The sequence below is a fragment of the Vulpes vulpes genome, chromosome 15 (assembly GCF_048418805.1).
Source record: "Vulpes vulpes isolate BD-2025 chromosome 15, VulVul3, whole genome shotgun sequence".
Lineage (NCBI taxonomy): Eukaryota > Metazoa > Chordata > Mammalia > Carnivora > Canidae > Vulpes > Vulpes vulpes.
The window spans coordinates 82,465,708-82,483,553 of NC_132794.1; the positions used below are offsets into that span (position 1 = coordinate 82,465,708).

The window sequence follows — 17,846 nt, forward strand, 5'->3', positions numbered from 1 at the left end:
GTGCCTCTTCATCTCTCACTACAGTCGTCGGGGTAAATTTTAGTTTATCAGATATAAGGATGGCTACCCCTGCTTTCTTTTGAGGACCATTTGAATGGTAAATGGTTCTCCAACCTTTTATTTTCAGGCAGTAGGTGTCCTTCTGTCTAAAATGAGTCTCTTGTAGACAGCAAATAGATGGGTCCTGCTTTTTTATCCAGTCTGAAACCCTGCGCCTTTTGATGGGGTCATTAAGCCCGTTCACATTCAGAGTTACTATTGAAAGATATGAGTTTAGTGTCATCATGATATCTATTCAGTCCTTGTTTTTGTGGATTGTTCCACTGAACTTATTCTTAAAGGGGAATTTCAAGAGTCCCCCTTAAAATTTCTTGCAGAGCTGGTTTGGAGGTCACATATTCTTTCAGTTCCTGCCTGTCTTGGAAGCTCTTTATCTCTCCTTCCATTTTGAATGAGAGCCTTGCTGGATAAAGTATTCTTGGTTGCATGTTCTTCTCATTTAGGACCCTGAATATATCCTGCCAGCCCTTTCTGGCCGGCCAGGTCTCTGTGGAGAGGGCTGCTGTTACCCTAATACTCCTCCCCATAAAGGTCAGGGATTTCTTGTCTCTTGCTGCTTTAAGGATCTTCTCTTTATCTTTGGAATTTGCAAGCTTAACTATTAAATGTCGAGGTGTTGAACGGTTTTTATTGATTTTAGGGGGGGATCTCTCTATTTCCTGGATCTGAATGCTTGTTTCTCTTCACAGATAAGGAAAGTTTTCAGCTATGATTTGTTCAAATACATATTCTGGCCCTCTGGCCCTTTCGGCGCCCTCAGGAACCCCAATTAAACGTAGGTTTTTCTTCCTCAGGCTGTCGTTTATTTCCCTTAATCTATCTTCATGGTCTTTTAATTGTTTGTCTCTTTTTTCCTCAGTTTCCCTCTTTGCTATCAACTTCTCTTCTATGTCACTCACTCGTTCTTCCACCTGGTTAATCCTCGTCGTTAGGACGTCTAGTTTGGATTACATCTCATTCAATTGACTTTTAATTTCTGCCTGATTAGATCTAAATTCTGCAGTCATGAAGTCTCTTGAGTCAAAGCTTTTTTCTAGAGCCACCAGTAGCCGTATAAGAGTGCTTCTTAATTGGGTTTCTGACATTGAATTTTAATCCAGGTTTTGTAACTCTGTGGGAGAGAGGACTGTTTCTGATTATTTCTTTTGAGGTGAGGTTTTCCCTCTAGTCATTTTGCTCAGTGCAGAGTGGTCAAAAACAAGTTGTTGGGAAAAGGAGAAAAAGAGAGGAGAGAAAGAAGGAAAGAAAAGAGAAAAAGAAAAAAGGAAGAAAAAAGAAAAAAAGAGAAGAAAAAGAGAAAAAGAAAGAAAGGAAAAAAAGGGTGGTGGAAGCAAACAGAAATCAAAAAGCAAAAACCAAAAAACAAAAAACCAACAAACAAAAACAAACAAACAAACAAAAACCACGGGAGTATCTTCTGATTCTGTATACTTTAAGTCCCTTGACTTCCCCTGGAACTGGTGCCTCTAGCTGGTCTTCTGGGGGAGGGGCCTGTTGTGCTGATTTTCAGGTGTTAGCACTTGGGGGAGCTGCTCTGCCCCTACCTGGTGCAGGGCTCAGTGGGGGTTGTTTACCCCGTGAGGCCCCAGGAGGAACAACCGCAGTGGTGGCGGCCAGCTCTGGAGCCCTGGAGTCAGCACCCACAGTAACCGGGGCTCTCTGTCTGCAGGGCCTGGAGGCTCCAGGGCGGGGCCGCTGATCTGCTCAGCTCGGGGCAGGAGCGTCCTCGCTGTCCTGGGCCCTCCCGGCCTCTGCCTGTCGCGGGGGAGGCCGGATCCTGGGCTGTGTCCCGGTGCCCTGTGCTCCGGGGCCTGTGCTGTTGGATTCGGCTCCCGCCCCGCAGCCCCCTCCGCAGAGCTGACGCCCGAGCCCCTCTGAGCTGCTCCGGGTCCCGCGGTGCGCGCTGCAGCTCTTAGGGAGCTCGGCGCACTCTCCCGGGGCGCAGGTGCCTGTTAGTGTCCCAGGGAGCCCGAGGGCATCCTGGGGTCCTGCTCTAACTCCCTGTGAGGCCTTTCCGCCCGGGAAGGTTGCTGCAGCTCCTGCTCCCCCGGGACGGGGCTCTCCTGTCCTGGGGACACTCGCCCTGGCCTCAGCCCGGCTCCTAGCAGGCCCCTCCCCTTTGGAGGCCTTTTGTTTCTTTATTTCTTTTTTCCTGGTCTTCCTACCTTGATAGAAGCGCGAACTCTTCTCCCTGTAGCGTTCCAGCTGGTCTCTCTCTAAATCTCAGGCCGAATTCGTAGATTTTCAGGATGGTTTGAAGGTTATCTAGGTAATTTGGTGGGGACAGGTGATTTGGGGACCCTACTCTTCCGCCGTCTTGCCCCTCCCTCATGAAAGGAATTTCTTTTCTCAAGTTGTACTGACTGAGTTCTGGTCACTCAGATAAAGGTTAGTGACATAAATATTTCCATTCATAGAATTTAAAATTCTATGTTTCTCTGTTCTTAAGGTGTTTTTCTTTATCAAGTAAATTATAAAAGAAATTTTGTCACATGTCAAGAAAAACTGAGTCTATATGTTGGCAAATTGAACACCAATATAAAATAAATTAAAAAAAAATAAAAATGAACAAAAAAATTAAAAAATCATCAAAAAAAAAAAAAGAAAAACTAAGTCAAATCCAATTCCTCTTTACAATAGAATAAATCAATAAAATATATTGATAAGGACCTGTAATGATAAGGACTTGTAATGAAATGTTAAAACATTTCTTAGTTATAAATGACTATTTCAATCCTCTTTGAGAAATGGTTGAAGTTCCTTGGGTATATCTCTTTATTCATATGTGAGATGAAAATAAATGTATTTTAAATTAGAATGAATTTTCTATAGGTAATCACTATTCATGGGGAATGAGAAAATCTTTTTTTAAAAAATGCTTAAGCCACTCCTTTTCCAAAACCATAAGAGATTCAGATTACAAATTTTAGAGTTAAAAAAAAAACAATGAGCAATTTCGGGGCAAGTCCAGGAGGTGACTCAAATTTATTTTTAATAATTTGCATATACCTTAGTCTGCCAAACATATTTTACTCAGTCTCTGTGGAATTTAGTGTCTGACCTCTACAATGCACAAATCACCTTATTACCTTCTTTTGCTAAGTAACTTTTCTTTTAAATTTTGTATTTAAATTCCAGTTGACATACAGTGTAATATTAGTTTCAGGTGTAGAATTTAGTGACTCAACACAAATACAACACCTGGTGCTCATCACACATACTCTCTTTAATCCCCACAATCTATTTAACCCATTCCTCCTCCCCCCTCCCCTCCACTACCCATCAGTTTGTTCTCTATAGTTGAGTTTATTTCTTAGTTTTCCTCCATTTCCCCCATATGCTCATCTGTTTTGTTTCTTAAATTCCACATTTATGAAACCATCTTTTTGTCTTTCTCTGACTTATTTTGCTTAGCATTTTACTCTCTAGCTTCTTCCATGTCATTGCAAATGGCAAAATTTCATTCTTTTTTGACTGAGTAACCTTCCATTGTCTATACACCACTTCTTTTACACATTCATCAATAGATAGACATTTGAGCTCTCTTCATAATTTGGCTATTCTTGATAATGCTGCCATAATCATCCAGGTGCACGTATCCCTTTGAATCAATATTTATGTATCCTTTGGGTAGATACCTATTAGTATAATTATTGGATTGTAGGGTAGTCCTTTTTTTTTTTTTTTTACTTTTTGAAGAACCTCCATACTGTCTTCCAGAGTGGTTGCACCATTTTGCATTCCCACCAACAGTGTGAGGGTTCCCCTTTATCTGCATCTTCCCCAACACCTGTTGTTTCCTGTGTTGTTAAATAAGCACCTTTTAAGGGGTACCTGCATGGCTCAATTGGTTAAGTGTCTGACTTTGGCTCAGGTCATGATCTCTGGGTCCTGGGAGTCTACTTTTCCCTCTCCCTCTGCTCTGCTCCCAACTTGTGTTCTGTCTCTCAAATAAATTAATAAAATCTTTTTAGAAAAGTAATTATATTTTAAGGAAAACGCCATTTCTCTTTGTTTTTAGAATTTTCTTTAGCACTTAACACTATCTTTGAAACATAGTAGGTCTGAATATAATCGCTAATTGTCCTAATATAGTTTTTAGTGTATTAGGTGAGTTGTTCTCAAACCTGTACATATCAGAATCATCTGGGTAACTTAAAATCCAGGTTTCTCCTGCATCTCTGAATACATATGGGGCAAAGGAATCAGTAGATACTGATGTAGCCTACCCATCACATTGGGCATTGCTCAGTACTCTCAACACTTAACATACAACACCCAGTGCTTATCATAAACCAATAACTGGAATCACAATCACCATCCAGCCTTCTCTGCCTGCTTCTCAAATACCCTGCCACAAAAACCATATTCAGAGGTTCTTGCTGAAGTTGAATTCATTTACATGTTAAAGAATAAGGTGCTTTAATGCCATGACCAAAACTAGCACTTAGCTTTGTATTTTCCAGGATACCACATACAAAATGAAATGTCCAAATAAAACATAAGACAGAAAAGACACAGGAATTTGGAGTGGGAAGCCTTGGGTTATGGAACTGCTTTTGGATTTCAACAATTTGTACAAGAAACTTCACCATACGGAGCCTCAATTTTCTCATTGGCAAAATTGGAATAATGAGAGTACATGGTAAGTTTGTGAAGATTAATTATGCATATATATGCATAATCATATGCATTTATAACCAACCACAGGTACTAGCCCACTGGTCTCAGGGCAACATTTCCTCCCAGACCACAGACATGCCTTTCCTCTGTTAGGAAAGTGAGGGCAGCATCTGAAGCTGCACTTAAACTTGTGTCCACCCTATCTCTGCAACTTATGCAGCCTCTGCCACTGCCACTTATGCTGCACTTAAACTTGTGTCCACCCTATCTCTGCAACTTATGCAGCCTCTGCCACTTATGCCCCCTGACACATGCTGCATAGGATACCTATCAAGTTAACTCAGAGTTCTAAGACATCAGACACAAACTAGAAATTCTGTATATGAAACATAATGCAACAGCAAGGGGAAAGAGAAAAGAAATAAGATTTATGTAATAAATGCATGTGGGCAGAGGTGAGGCTGGCATCATCTTAAAGGAATTAAGTCTTAAGGATATGGTTTTTGCAGCTAATATCCTTCATTAATTATCTAAATATCAGCCTATTTAAGTAAATAAGAATGAGGAAAGCATAATTTGCCCATGTGAAATGTCTCAAGTATCCTATTTACATTGAAAGACTGGTGCATAGGGATTAAAAAAAACATGGATATCTCTAGATCTTGGAAAAGCATATAATTAAAGTTCCAACAATAATGTGAATAGCATAGTAAACCTTTGTGATACTTTTCACATGTATATTTTTCATTTGCTCCTCTCCATTACTGAGAGAGACAAGGAAAATATTATTATTGTCCCCAGTGTGTGTATGAGAAACTACAACCCTCCTCCAAAGCCACGAAGTCGTGCTTCAGAATGAACCCAAATTTCAGTGGATTATAATAACAAGTGTTTATTTCTCACCTATACAACCATTGTCTCTTATCTCCTTCATTCCAGGACCAGGGATGAAGCAGCAGCCCTGTCTCATTTGCAAGGCAGAGGAAAGATGGCAATAGGAGAAGCCCATGTAGCTCTTAAAGCTTTTTTTTTTTAATTTATTTTTTTTATTGGAGTTCAATTTGCCAACATATAGCATAACACCCAGTGCTCATCCCATCAAGTGCCTGCCTCAGTGCCCATCACCGAGTCACCCCATCCCCTTGCCCACCTCCCTTTCCACTACCCCTTGTTTGTTTCCCAGAGTTAGGAGTCTCTCATGTTCTGTCATCCTCACTGATATTTTAACTCATTTTCTCTCCTTTCTCCTTTATACCCTTTCACTATTTTTATATTCTCCAAATGAATGAGACCATATAATGTTTGTCCTTCTCTGATTGACTTACTTAATTCAGCATAATACCCTCTAGTTCTATCCATGTCGAAGCAAATGGTGGGTATTTGTCATTTTTAATGGCTGAGTAATATTTCATTGTGCTTTTGCTGGAGTTTAGCATACTACGATCTTCTGACATTTCACTACTAAAGCAAATCACATGTCCATAACTGTCTTTAGGAGTAGGAGGGATATAATCCTTTAATAGGGAACAGAAAATAAAGCTGGGAACAGCAGCATGTACAGAGAGAAAGTATCAGAGTTGGAATTAACTGGGGTTTTCTGATCCTTAAATGTAGTGCTATAGAACCCAGTGGTGAATGAGTATAGCAGGCAGTGAAAACTAATCTACCCAATGTGTGAGTGAATGAAAGAAAAAAATGAATGTTACCCATTCGTTTTCTCCTTCCTTGAGCGAGGATTATTTTAGATAATCATCAAAATTTATGATTGCCAGACCTCAACCACACGGTATTTGAGATGCCTACACACAACTTGTCACTTTGACAGATTGAGCCAAGGAGAGGAGGTCAACAACCAGAAATGTACCATCAAGATTTAAAAGAAATGCCACAACAAAAATATTTGTTCACATGATACGAAGTTATCCTTTAAGAAGAGAGCTTGAATGAAGAATAAAGATTACTAATTCTTACCAACAGGGACACTGAGAACGATTGACAAGAGGGCTAAAATTTCTGATTCTTATTCCTATACAAATATGCTTATATGAATGAAGTAAAAGATCGATCGAGTTTGTCAAGTGTACTGTTGAGAATGTTGCACCTATGCAATAGAACGAAAAACTAATCATTTTAATTTTTCCTTTTCCCCCAAATAGACTGCCAACCTTTTCCTTAGTCATTCAACAAGGATTTACTGTATACCCATTATATGCCAAGAACCATTAAGGTATGAGGGACATATATTTAAAAAGAAAAGCTCTTGGTCACATAAACCTTCTTTTCTAGTGCAGTAAACATAATTATTCCTCTGTTTGCATATACAGGAAAATAAAATATATAGTCAAATGGTAATAAATTCTATAGAAAAAAATGGAAGGGAATAAGAAATCCCAGAGGAATCAGTTGGTTGTAGGAAAATTAATATTAAAAGGACTATAAGATATCCAAATGATATTTCAAATAGGTAGATTCAATTTTTGAGTTCAGAAAAGAGGTGCAGCTGAAGATTAAATTTGAGAGCCATCAGAGTATAAATTCTTTAAAGTCCTGAAACTGAATGCAATCATCAATAGAGTAACAAAGGCAAAGACCAATATTTACAGATTGAGGAGAAAAGAAGGAATCAGAAAAGGAGACTTACAAGACCAGTCAGCAAGGTAGGAGGAAAACCAAAACACTGTGGCAAAATGAGGGGAAAAAAACCTCAAAATGGATTAAAGACCTAAATGTGAGACCTGAAACCACAAAAATCCTAGAGGTGAACACAAGCAGTCATTTATCTGACATAAGCCATAGCAGTATTTTTTCTATATAGGTCTCCTCAGACAAGGGAAAGAAAAACACAATATATATTGGGACCACATCAAAATAAAAAGCTTCTGGACAGCAAAGGAATCAAGAAAACTAAAAGACAACCTGCAGAGTGGGAGATAATATGTGCAAATGATACATCCAATAGAGGGTCTCCTTCCAAAAATATACAAAGAACTGATACTGCTCAATACCCAAAAAACAAATAATCCAATTAAAAATGGGCAGAAGATATGAGCAGACATTTCTCCAAAGATGATATACAATGGCCAACAGCCACATGAAAAGATGTTCAATATCACTCATCATCAGGGAAATGCAAATCAAAGCCACAATGAGGTACACCTGGGTGGCTGAGTGGTTAACTGCATTTGCCTTCAGCTCAGGGTGTGATCCTGGAGTACTGAGGTGGAGTCCCACATCAGTTCCCTGAGTGGAGCCTGCTTCTCCCCCTGCCTATGTCTCTGCCTCTCTCTTTCTGTGTCCCTCATGAATAAATAAATAAAATCTTAAAAAAAAACCACAATGAGATATCACCTCACACCTGTCAGAATGGCTAAAATAAAAAACACAAGAAACAACAAGTGTTGGCGAGGATGTGGAGAAAAAGGAACTATTGCACTATTTGTGGGAATGCAAAATGGCGTGACCACTGAAGAAAATAGTATGGAGATATCTTTTTTTTTCTTTTTTTCTTTTTGTATCTTTTTTAAATATTTCGATTTGCCAACATATAGTATAACACCCAGTGCTCATCCCGTCAAGTGCCCCCATCAAGTGCCCCCCTCAGTGCCTGTCACCCAGTCACCCCAAACCCTCCCGTTCCACTACCCCTTGTTCATTTCCCAGAGTTAGGTGTCTCTCATGTTCTGTCACCCTCTGATAGTTCCCACTCATTTCCTCTCCTTTCCCCTTTATTCCTTTTCACTATTTTTATATTCTCCAAATGAATGAGAACATACACTGTTTGTCCTTCTCCGATTGACTTACTTCACTCAGTATAATACCCTCCAGTTCCATCCACGTTGAAGCAAATGGTGGGTATTCATCGTTTCTAATGGCTGAGGAATATTCCATTGTATACATAGACCACATCTTCTTTATCCATTCAGCTTTCAATGGACACCGAGGCTCCTTCCACAGTTTGCCTATTGTGGACATTGCTGCTATAAACATTGAAGTACAGGTGTCTTGGCATTTCACTACATCTGCATCTTTGGGGTAAATCGCCAGCAGTGCAATTGCTGGGTCGTAGTGCAGGTCTATTATTAACTCTTTGAGGACCCTACACACAGTTTTCCAGAGTGGCTGTACCAGTTCACATTCCCACCAACAGTGCAAGAGGGTTCCCCTTTCTTCACATCCTCTCCAACATTTGTTGTTTCCTGTCTTGTTAATTTTCCCCATTCCCACTGGTGTGAGGTGGGATCTCATTGTGGTTTTGATGTGTATTTCCCTGATGGCAAGGGATGCGGAGCATTTTCTCTGTGCTTGTTGGCCATGTCTATGTCTTCCTCTGTGAAATTTCTTTTCATGTCTTTGCCCATTTCATGATTGGATTGTTTGTTTCTTGGGTGTTGAGCTTAAAAAGTTCTTTATAAAAAAAAGTTCTTTATAGATCTTGGATACTAGCCCTTTATCTGATACGTCATTTGCAAATATCTTCTCCCATTCTGTAGGTTGTCTTTTAGTTTTGTTGACTGTATCCTTTGCTGTGCAAAAGCTTCTTATCTTGATGAAGTCCCAATAGTTCATTTTTGCTTTTGTTTCTTTTGCCTTCGTGGATGTATCTTGCAAGAAGTTACTGTGGCCGAGTTCAAAAAGGGTGTTGCCTGTGTTCTCCTCTAGGATTTTGATGGAATCTTGTCTCACATTTAGATCTTTCATCCATTTTGAGTTTATCTTTGTGTATGGTGAAAGAGAGTGGTCTAGTTTAATTCTTCTGCATGTGGATGTCCAATTTTCCCAGCACCATTTATTGAAGAGACTGTCCTTTTTCCAGTGGATTGTCCTTCCTGCTTTGTCAAAGATGAGTTGACCATAAGAGTTGAGGGCCCATTTCTGGATTCTCCCTTCTGTTCCATTGATCTATGTGTCTGTTTTTGTGCCAGTACCACACTGTCTTGATGACCACAGCTTTGTAGTACAACCTGAAATCTGGCATTGTGATGCTCCCGGCTTTGGTTTTCTTTTTCAATATTCTCCTGACTATTCAGGGTCTTTTCTGATTCCACACAAATCTTAAGATGATTTGTTCTAACTCTCTGAAGAAAGTCCATGGTATTTTGATTGGGATTGCATTAAATGTGTAAATTGCCCTCGGTAGCATTGACATTTTCACAATGTTAATTCTTCCAATCCACGAGCATGGAATATTTTATCCATCTCTTTGTGTCTTCCTCAATTTCTTTCAGAAGCGTTCTGTACTTTTTAGGGTATAGATCCTTTACCTCTTTGGTTAGGCTTATTCCTAGGTATCTTATGCTTTTGGGTGCAATTGTAAAAGGGATTGTCTCCTTAATTTCTCTTTCTTCAGTCTCATTGTTAGTGTATAGAAATGCCACTGATTTCTGGGCGTTGATTTTGTATCCTGCCACGCTGCCAAATTGCTGTATGAGTTCTAGCAATCTTGGGGTGGAGGCTTTTGGGTTTTCTAGGTACAGTATCATGTCATCTGTGAAGAGGGAGAGTTTGACTTCTTCTTTGCCAATTTGAATGCCTTTTATTTCTTTTTGTTGCCTGATTGCTGAGGCTAGGGTTTCTAGTACTATGTTGGATAGCAGTGGTGAGAGTGGACATCCTTGTCATGTTCTTGATCTTAGAGGAAAGGCTCTCAGTTTTTCCCCACTGAGAATGATATTTGCTGTGGGCTTTTGACAGATGGCTTTTAAGATGCTGAGGAATGTTCCTTCTATGCCTACACTCTGAAGAGTTTTGATCACTCTTTGAAGAGGAATGCATGCTGTATTTTGTCAAATGCTTTTTCTGCATCTATTGAGGGGACATATCGTTCTTGTTTTTTCTCTTGTGGATATGATCAATCGCATTGATTGCTTTATGAGTGTTAAAGCAGCCTTGTATCCCGGGGACAAATCCCACTTGGTCATGGTGAATAATCTTCTTAATGTATTGTTGGATCCTATGGTCTAGTATCTTGTTGAGAATATTTGCATCTGTGTTCATCAGGGATATTGATGAATTATTGATATAATTCTCCTTTTTGGTGGGGTCTTTGTCTGGGTTTGGAATTAAGATGATCCTGGCCTCATAAAACGAGTTTGGAAGTATTCTGTCCCTTTCTACCTTTCGGAACAGCTTTAGTAGAATCGATATTGTTTCTTCTTTAAACGTTTGATAGAATTCCCCTGGGAAGCCATCTGGCCCTGGACTTTTGTGTCATGGGAGGTTTGGTGACTGCTTCAATTTCCTCCCTGGTTATTTGCCTGTTCAGGTTTTCTTTTTCTTCCTGTTCCAATTTTGGTAGTTTTTGGCTTTCCAGAAATGTGTCCATTTCTTCTAGATTGCTTAATTTATTGGTGTATAGCTGCGCATAGTATTTTAAAAATTGTTTGTACTCCTTGGTATTGGTTGTGATCTCTCCTTTTTCATTCGTTATTTTGATTAGAGTCTTTTCTCTTTTGTTTTTAATAAGGCTGACTAATGGTTTATCAATTATTAATTCTTTGAAAGAACCAACTCCTGGTTTTGTTGATCTGTTCTATGGTTCTTCTGGTCTCTATTTCATTGAGTTCTGCTTGAATCTTTATTAACTCTCTTCTTCTGCTTGGTGTAGTTTTATTTGCTGTTCTTTCTTAGTATGGAGGGTCTTTAAAAACTAAAAATAGAAATATTTTTAGGATCAACTCTCCACATACAGTAAAGGCTTCTTGAATTCCTCTGAGCTCTCTGAGATTCCGGCTGGGCCTGAGAAAGAAGGCTGCCTCAAGGATCAGCTAGCCTTAGCAATAGGGAGACTGGGAGAAAACATGACTCTTAAAGGAGCTGCATGGGTGAAGGTGCCAGCTGGGTTCTATGTTGGCTCCTATGTCCATGGAGCAATGCATAGCCCCTCCCTCCACAACCTGGATCTTGGGAAGTACGGGGCCCTGGTGGTCTGCGAGACATCTGAGCACAAAGCAAGCCTGGAAGATCTTGGCCGCCGCCTTGGGCAGCATGTGGTGGGCATGGCCCCTCTCTCTGTTGGCTCTTTGGATGATGAGCCTGGGGGAGAGGCGGAAACCAAGATGCTGTCCCAGCCATACTTGCTAGATCCCTCCATCACATTGGGACAGTATGTGCAGCCTCAAGGAGTGTCCATAGTAGACTTTGTGCGGTTTGAATGTGGAAAAGGTGAAGAGGCAGCAGAAACCAAATAGGTTCCAGAGACTTGGCCCAGGAGATGTTTATTCTTGGCTCTGAACATCATTCCGAGAAGTTATTTCCTCAGCCTCTACAAACCCAGAATTTGTTTTTCATTGGAGTTTATAATGCAATGATATCCTCAGTGGGAAGAGTCATTAAATAAAATTTCTATATAATAAAAAGAGAAGAGAAGAAATGGGTAGGAAATATCAGAAAGGAAGACAGAACATTAAAGACTCCTAACTCTGGGAAACGAACTAGGGGTGGTGGAAGGGGAGGTGGGCGGGGGGTTGGGGGTGACTGGGTGACGGGCACTGAGGTGGGCACTTGACGGGATGAGCACTGGGTGTTATTCTATATGTTGACAAATAGAACACCTATAAAAAATAAATTTATTTTAAAAAGACAAAAAACATTTAACATATTTGGTATATGTATTATACTGTATTCTTACAATAAAGTAAGCTACAGAAAAAAATATGGTTAAAAAATCAGAGAAAATACATTTATAGTACTGTACTGTATTTATTGGGAAAAAAGTAATCCATGTATTATAAGGATATTTGTGTAGTTCAAACCCCTTTAATTTTGTTTTTGCTCTGCACCCTTCTACAAGGCTCTCTTATCCATGGCTCTCCCTTGCAGTATTCAGTGCCTCCCTGTATTTTTACTCTTCCCAACAGAATTAAAACAGATTTCAGTCATACAAAATCCTGTATTTCAGGCAAGATATTAATGATGAATCTGACTTAATATGCTATATACAACCAAGTCTATTATTAACAAATAAAAACTTCTAAGGCCAAGTAAATTCATCTCAGTGCTTGAATTAGTGGCCCTGTGGCAGGCCTTTTAAGATATCTTCTTTTGATAGCCTAAGTCATTTCCTATTTTGGCCATATTTATTGGTAAGTTAGCTTTGTAATAGAAGTCAGATTCTTAGTTTCAGGATTAATCTCTGCCCATTAGATATTTCTCAAGCTGGGAGCTTTTCCCTACTAACACCAAAACCTCCTTTTTCAAACACATCATCTTGTTTTGCCAAATGCTTCATCTAATATTTCCCCAGAACGGTTTTAAATCAGCAGTTCTACTGAACATTTTTTGACTCCTGGAAACTGACATTACTGCATTTCACTGCCTGTTAAATAGGCCTATTAGCTGAACATTAGCAACTTTTCTCCCTTACTTGCTTTGTCAGGGAAAATTAGACCCTGAGAAATGATCGAAATATAATGCCTATGGCCATCCTTGTCCTGGCTGAATTTTCCATGGTGATAACCAGTAACTCATGAATGTGGCATAGTTTAAAGACTTCCAAGGAAATTGCCTCATCCAATCTTCTGGAGGAGTGGGTTGTGCCTTGGAGAGAAAAGATTTAACAAATTATCATTTCTTACGTGGTTGCTCTGTTGATCTTCTTCCTTCCTTCAAAGGAATGAACCAGACATAGGTTCTGACATGGTGGGTTGATTTAGGGAAGCTGATTTTGCTGGTAACAGAGTGGCTAGGTATGGAAAGCTTAGAAAATAATCAGCTGTGTCCTGGGAAGCACTGAAATTCAGAAATAGATAAGTGGACTCCTTATCACATGGGGAGCAAAGCCAAGAACGTTCAGAGCCAGTTTTACATTGTAAAATGTAACTTACATTGGGTAAGAAGTTAAAAAAAAAAAAAAGATGGGGAAAAGCCAAGAAAATTCATCTGACTGGAGGTGAAAGGACAAATACATGTTTTCCACTAACTGTTGGTTTGTGATTTAACATCATTTAATTAGCCAGGACTAAATTGTGTACAACCTTAAATGTATTCTTGGAGAAATCCTCAAATTTCTCCAAATGTAACTGTATAACTCTGTGTGTGTGTGTGTGTGTATGCACATGCATGCATGTGCATGTGCAGTGTGCAGGTGCAAGCACATTAACATATGCATGCTAAGGGGGCGTGCCATGATAGTAGTGGAGATATAAGACTGGGTGAAAAAAATAACCTCAAAGTTACTTTATTTCAACCAGACTTTTCTGCAGGATTCTAAAAAAAGAAATAGAGATTTTTTTACTTAGAAAAAGTCATATCAATTAATAAAATAATAGCTTTGGGATGCCTGGGTGGCTCAGTCTGTTAGGCATCCAATTCTTGATTTTGGCTCATGTCATTATCTCAGGGTTGTGAGGTCAAGCCCCTCATTGGATTGAGCACTCAGTGGGGAGTCTACTTGAGATTCTCTCTCTCTTGAGACCTCTGCCCTTGCCTGCCATATGTGCGTGTTCTTTCTCTTTGTTTCCCTTTCCTGCTCTCAAGTTAAAAAAAATTGCTTTAGACCAAAGTTTTACTTATTTATGAAGAGATATAATGGTCAAATAGATACAGATATTTTAAGTGGATCATAGCCTATCTTTGCATCCTGATTAGTTGCATGAAAATAAGTGGGGAAAATGGCCAATTCTCAAAATCACAACCTCCAGTATGATAAAAACCAGAAAAGAAGCAATTAACCCAGAAAACAAACATTTAAAACTTACATAGAAATTGTCAGTGATAGCTTAGGTTGAAGTCATTCCAATGTCAATTCGTTTAACAATTGTTCACAAATTAAGCAGTTTATAGTATGTAGCAAATGTCCAGGGAGAAATCTGGTGTTTTTGATTGATTGAAGCATTACAGAAATTTCTAATTTAGGATTTTAGAGATGCAGGGATTTGAATGGTTACCAGTATAAGAATGATCTGTCCTACTTCTCAGCCACTTAGCTGTTAGTTTGACTCTTGAACTGGAGGGGATTATATTTTTTTGTGAAATGAATCATTCCACTGTTGAACAGTTCAAAAAAATCATGAAGTAGATGTTCCTCTTAATTTCTTTGCATCTGTAAATTTGGCCCCTGGAGAGGAATTGTGATAGCAGCAGCCAGGACACTGAATCAGCAGTCACAAGTTGGGGCTAATATTCTAGCTCGTCCATTCACTAGCTTTGCTCCCTTGTAACCCTTCATTACCTTTTATCTGTTTCCTCCTGAATGAAAATTGGAATAAAAACCCATTTTTAGCCTAGGGGACTGTTACGAGGTTTTAAGAAATACCACAAAAGTGGCTTGAAAATCAGCAAATGTTAAACACAGTGTTCTTGCTCATGCTAACAGACTTACATAAAATTAAACCTACAGTCCATTTCATATATCCACAATGAGACTGATTTTAGTAAGCTAGTGATCATAAGATTATGTTCTAAAGGCTCAGGAATTGCCCAATGCATGAACAGTTTAGGGTTTTGGTATGGTTCAATTACAAGCTCAAAAATCTATAATTTGCAGAATTTTGCCCTTTTTTCTCCCCTCTCTTTAATGTATTGGATGCCTGGGTAGCTCAGTTGGTTCAGCATCTGACTCTTGATTTTGGTTCAGGTCATGATCTCAGGTCTTGAGATTAAGCTCTGCATTGGACTCCATGCTCAGCAAGGAGTCTGCTTGAGATTCTTTCCCTCCCCCTCCCCTCATTCACTCTTTCTAAAATAAGTAAATCTTTAAAAAAAAATTAATGTATTATTTGCCAATTTCTACTTACCTGGCAGTACCTTTAATCTCCATGACCTCTGAAAGTTAAGGGTACAAACTTTTAATTATAAGATCAATAAGTTCTGATAGTCTATTAACTAGCATGATGATTATAGTTAACAATATTGCATTGTGTCCCTGAAATTTACTTAGATAGTGGATCTTAGATGTTCTCACCACACATTCTCAAATAGCAACTATGTGAGTTGATAGAGGTGTTAATTAGCTTGATTGTGGTAATCATTTCACAATATGTATGATATATATATATATATATATATATATATATATATATATATCAACTCATCATGTCTAGATACCAAATATTTAGTTTTTATTTGTCAATTATACATTAATATGGCCAAGGAGGGGGAAGTAACTCTACTGTTGATCTACTGTATAACAGATTCATCATTTTTATTTATTTTTAAAAAATTTTTTTTATTTATTTATGATAGTCACAGAGAGAGAGAGAGAGAGAGGGAGAGAGGCAGAGACATAGGCAGAGGGAGAAGCAGGCTCCATGCACCGGGAGCCCGATGTGGGATTCGATCCCGGGTCTCCAGGATCGCGCCCTGGGCCAAAGGCAGGCACTAAACCGCTGCGCCACCCAGGGTTCCCAGATTCATCATTTTTAAAAGAATCGGACCTTTTATTTTGTAAGTTTGGGATTTCAGAATCATTTTAAAGCCAAAGTTCAATTAAGTGGGAAAGTACAAGAGAGGATCAAGTTTTAATAGCTAAAATAATTTCAATGTTCATCTGAAAATTTTTCTTCTAGATTAAAACAAATAAAATAGGGATTGTGCTGCTTTGCCTTCTCTGTGACTTCTGAAAACTTGGTACTAAGAGACCAATAGTTAAAGGGAATATTAAAAGAAAAAATGTTCACATAGTGTTTGCCTTGTCCATATCACTTAACTGAAATCTTCAGTCTGATATTATCAGTCAGAGAAATGACTTAGTATCTCCCACAGGCCAGTGATGATACCTGACTGGATGTGGCTGCTTCTGTGACTCAGGTGCCTTTTCTCTGCCTGTTTTTAACACAGGTATTCTCTCCAAGGTGGGGAGAAGCGAATAGCGTTGGTCTAATATGGAGATGGACCAGGAAACTGATCACATAGGAAATTATAAGGTAAATGATTGTTTTGAAGGGTGTTATGGTCTATATCCATGGATACAGTATTTACAAATACTTAATCTCTTTAAATCCCATTAGTATTATAGAATTAGACTCAGAGGACTTGACAGACTTGGACTGAGCAAGGAAGTGGCAGATCTGGGTCCCAAACTCAGGTCTTGGAACCTCCAAATCTCCAACTCCGCTGACTCCACTGTTGACAAACACATACTGCATTATGATATAGCTCACATTGCTGTTATTAGGTTTAAAAATCTTTGGCATTATTTACTTGTTCTTATTAATGGTCTCCCAAACTTGAGTATAACAACCATGCTTGATATTCATTTTTTCCAAAGCACCTAACATGCTCCCTTATTAAAAAAAAAAAGTTAAAGAAAATGCTAAAATAGTTGTCATTAAATCATAGTTAATATTTAGCTTACTGTCATCAGTTGCTATTTAACAGATCATGATATATGCATTTTGACAGATAGCAGAGGTATAAATCCAATGCAGGGAACGTGGAGGGAAATCAATACACAGTTCTGGGAATTTTGAACTTAAATTCCTAAGGGGAGCTGAGATTGGGCTCCTGCAGGAACCCCTGAAGAAGAAAGACTAGGCTAATGGTATGAGGGTATGTAAGACAGGAGTTACACTTTTACAGCATTTTACCATTTGGCCAGTAGACCTTAATTAAGCACAGAGAAGAATTTCAGGGGAACTGACGGACAGAGTCTTTTTGAGGATCTTGTCACACTGATCTTGTTACTTGCTCTCCATGAGTACTTTTTGCTGCCACATCTTTGACTTAGGGGATGTCGCTCTGGTTTTACCAGATGAGACACCTCTCTTCTTCCTTTCATCTCCTCTTTCCTTCCCTCTCTTTCTTTCTAGAGTGAAAATGGCTATAATCTGTAATGTGCATCTAATTATACAAATAATATTTAGAAATCATAGAAAATAAAACCAAATTAAAAAATTAAAGAAAATAAAACAGTCTCTTAAATGAATTTTAAGAAATAACCTCCTTTCATATACATGGCTTTTCAAACTTTTTATATGTATAAATGTACACAGTGTAAAACATAATACTGCTTTATCAACTTCTGTGTTAACTTATTAGCATTGCTTCTAATAGCCGTGGAAGACACCATGGCATGCTACAGCCCGTATATGAAACTAATTAGTTGTTAGTGGGCATTTAGTTTTTGTAATGAACATTTTTGTTAATTTGTTTGATTTTCAATGGATAAATTCATACAAATGTAATTTCTGGGTCAAGAGAAATGCAAATTTTGAAGGCTTTTCAAA

General features: G+C 38.8%; 1 pseudogene; it reads left to right on the forward strand.

Annotated features, from left to right (window-relative positions):
• LOC112926399 (elongation factor Ts, mitochondrial pseudogene) overlaps positions 1 to 12,037 on the forward strand; it is a 108,161-nt pseudogene extending 96,124 nt beyond the window's left edge.
• The last annotated feature ends 5,809 nt before the right edge of the window (positions 12,038 to 17,846 follow it).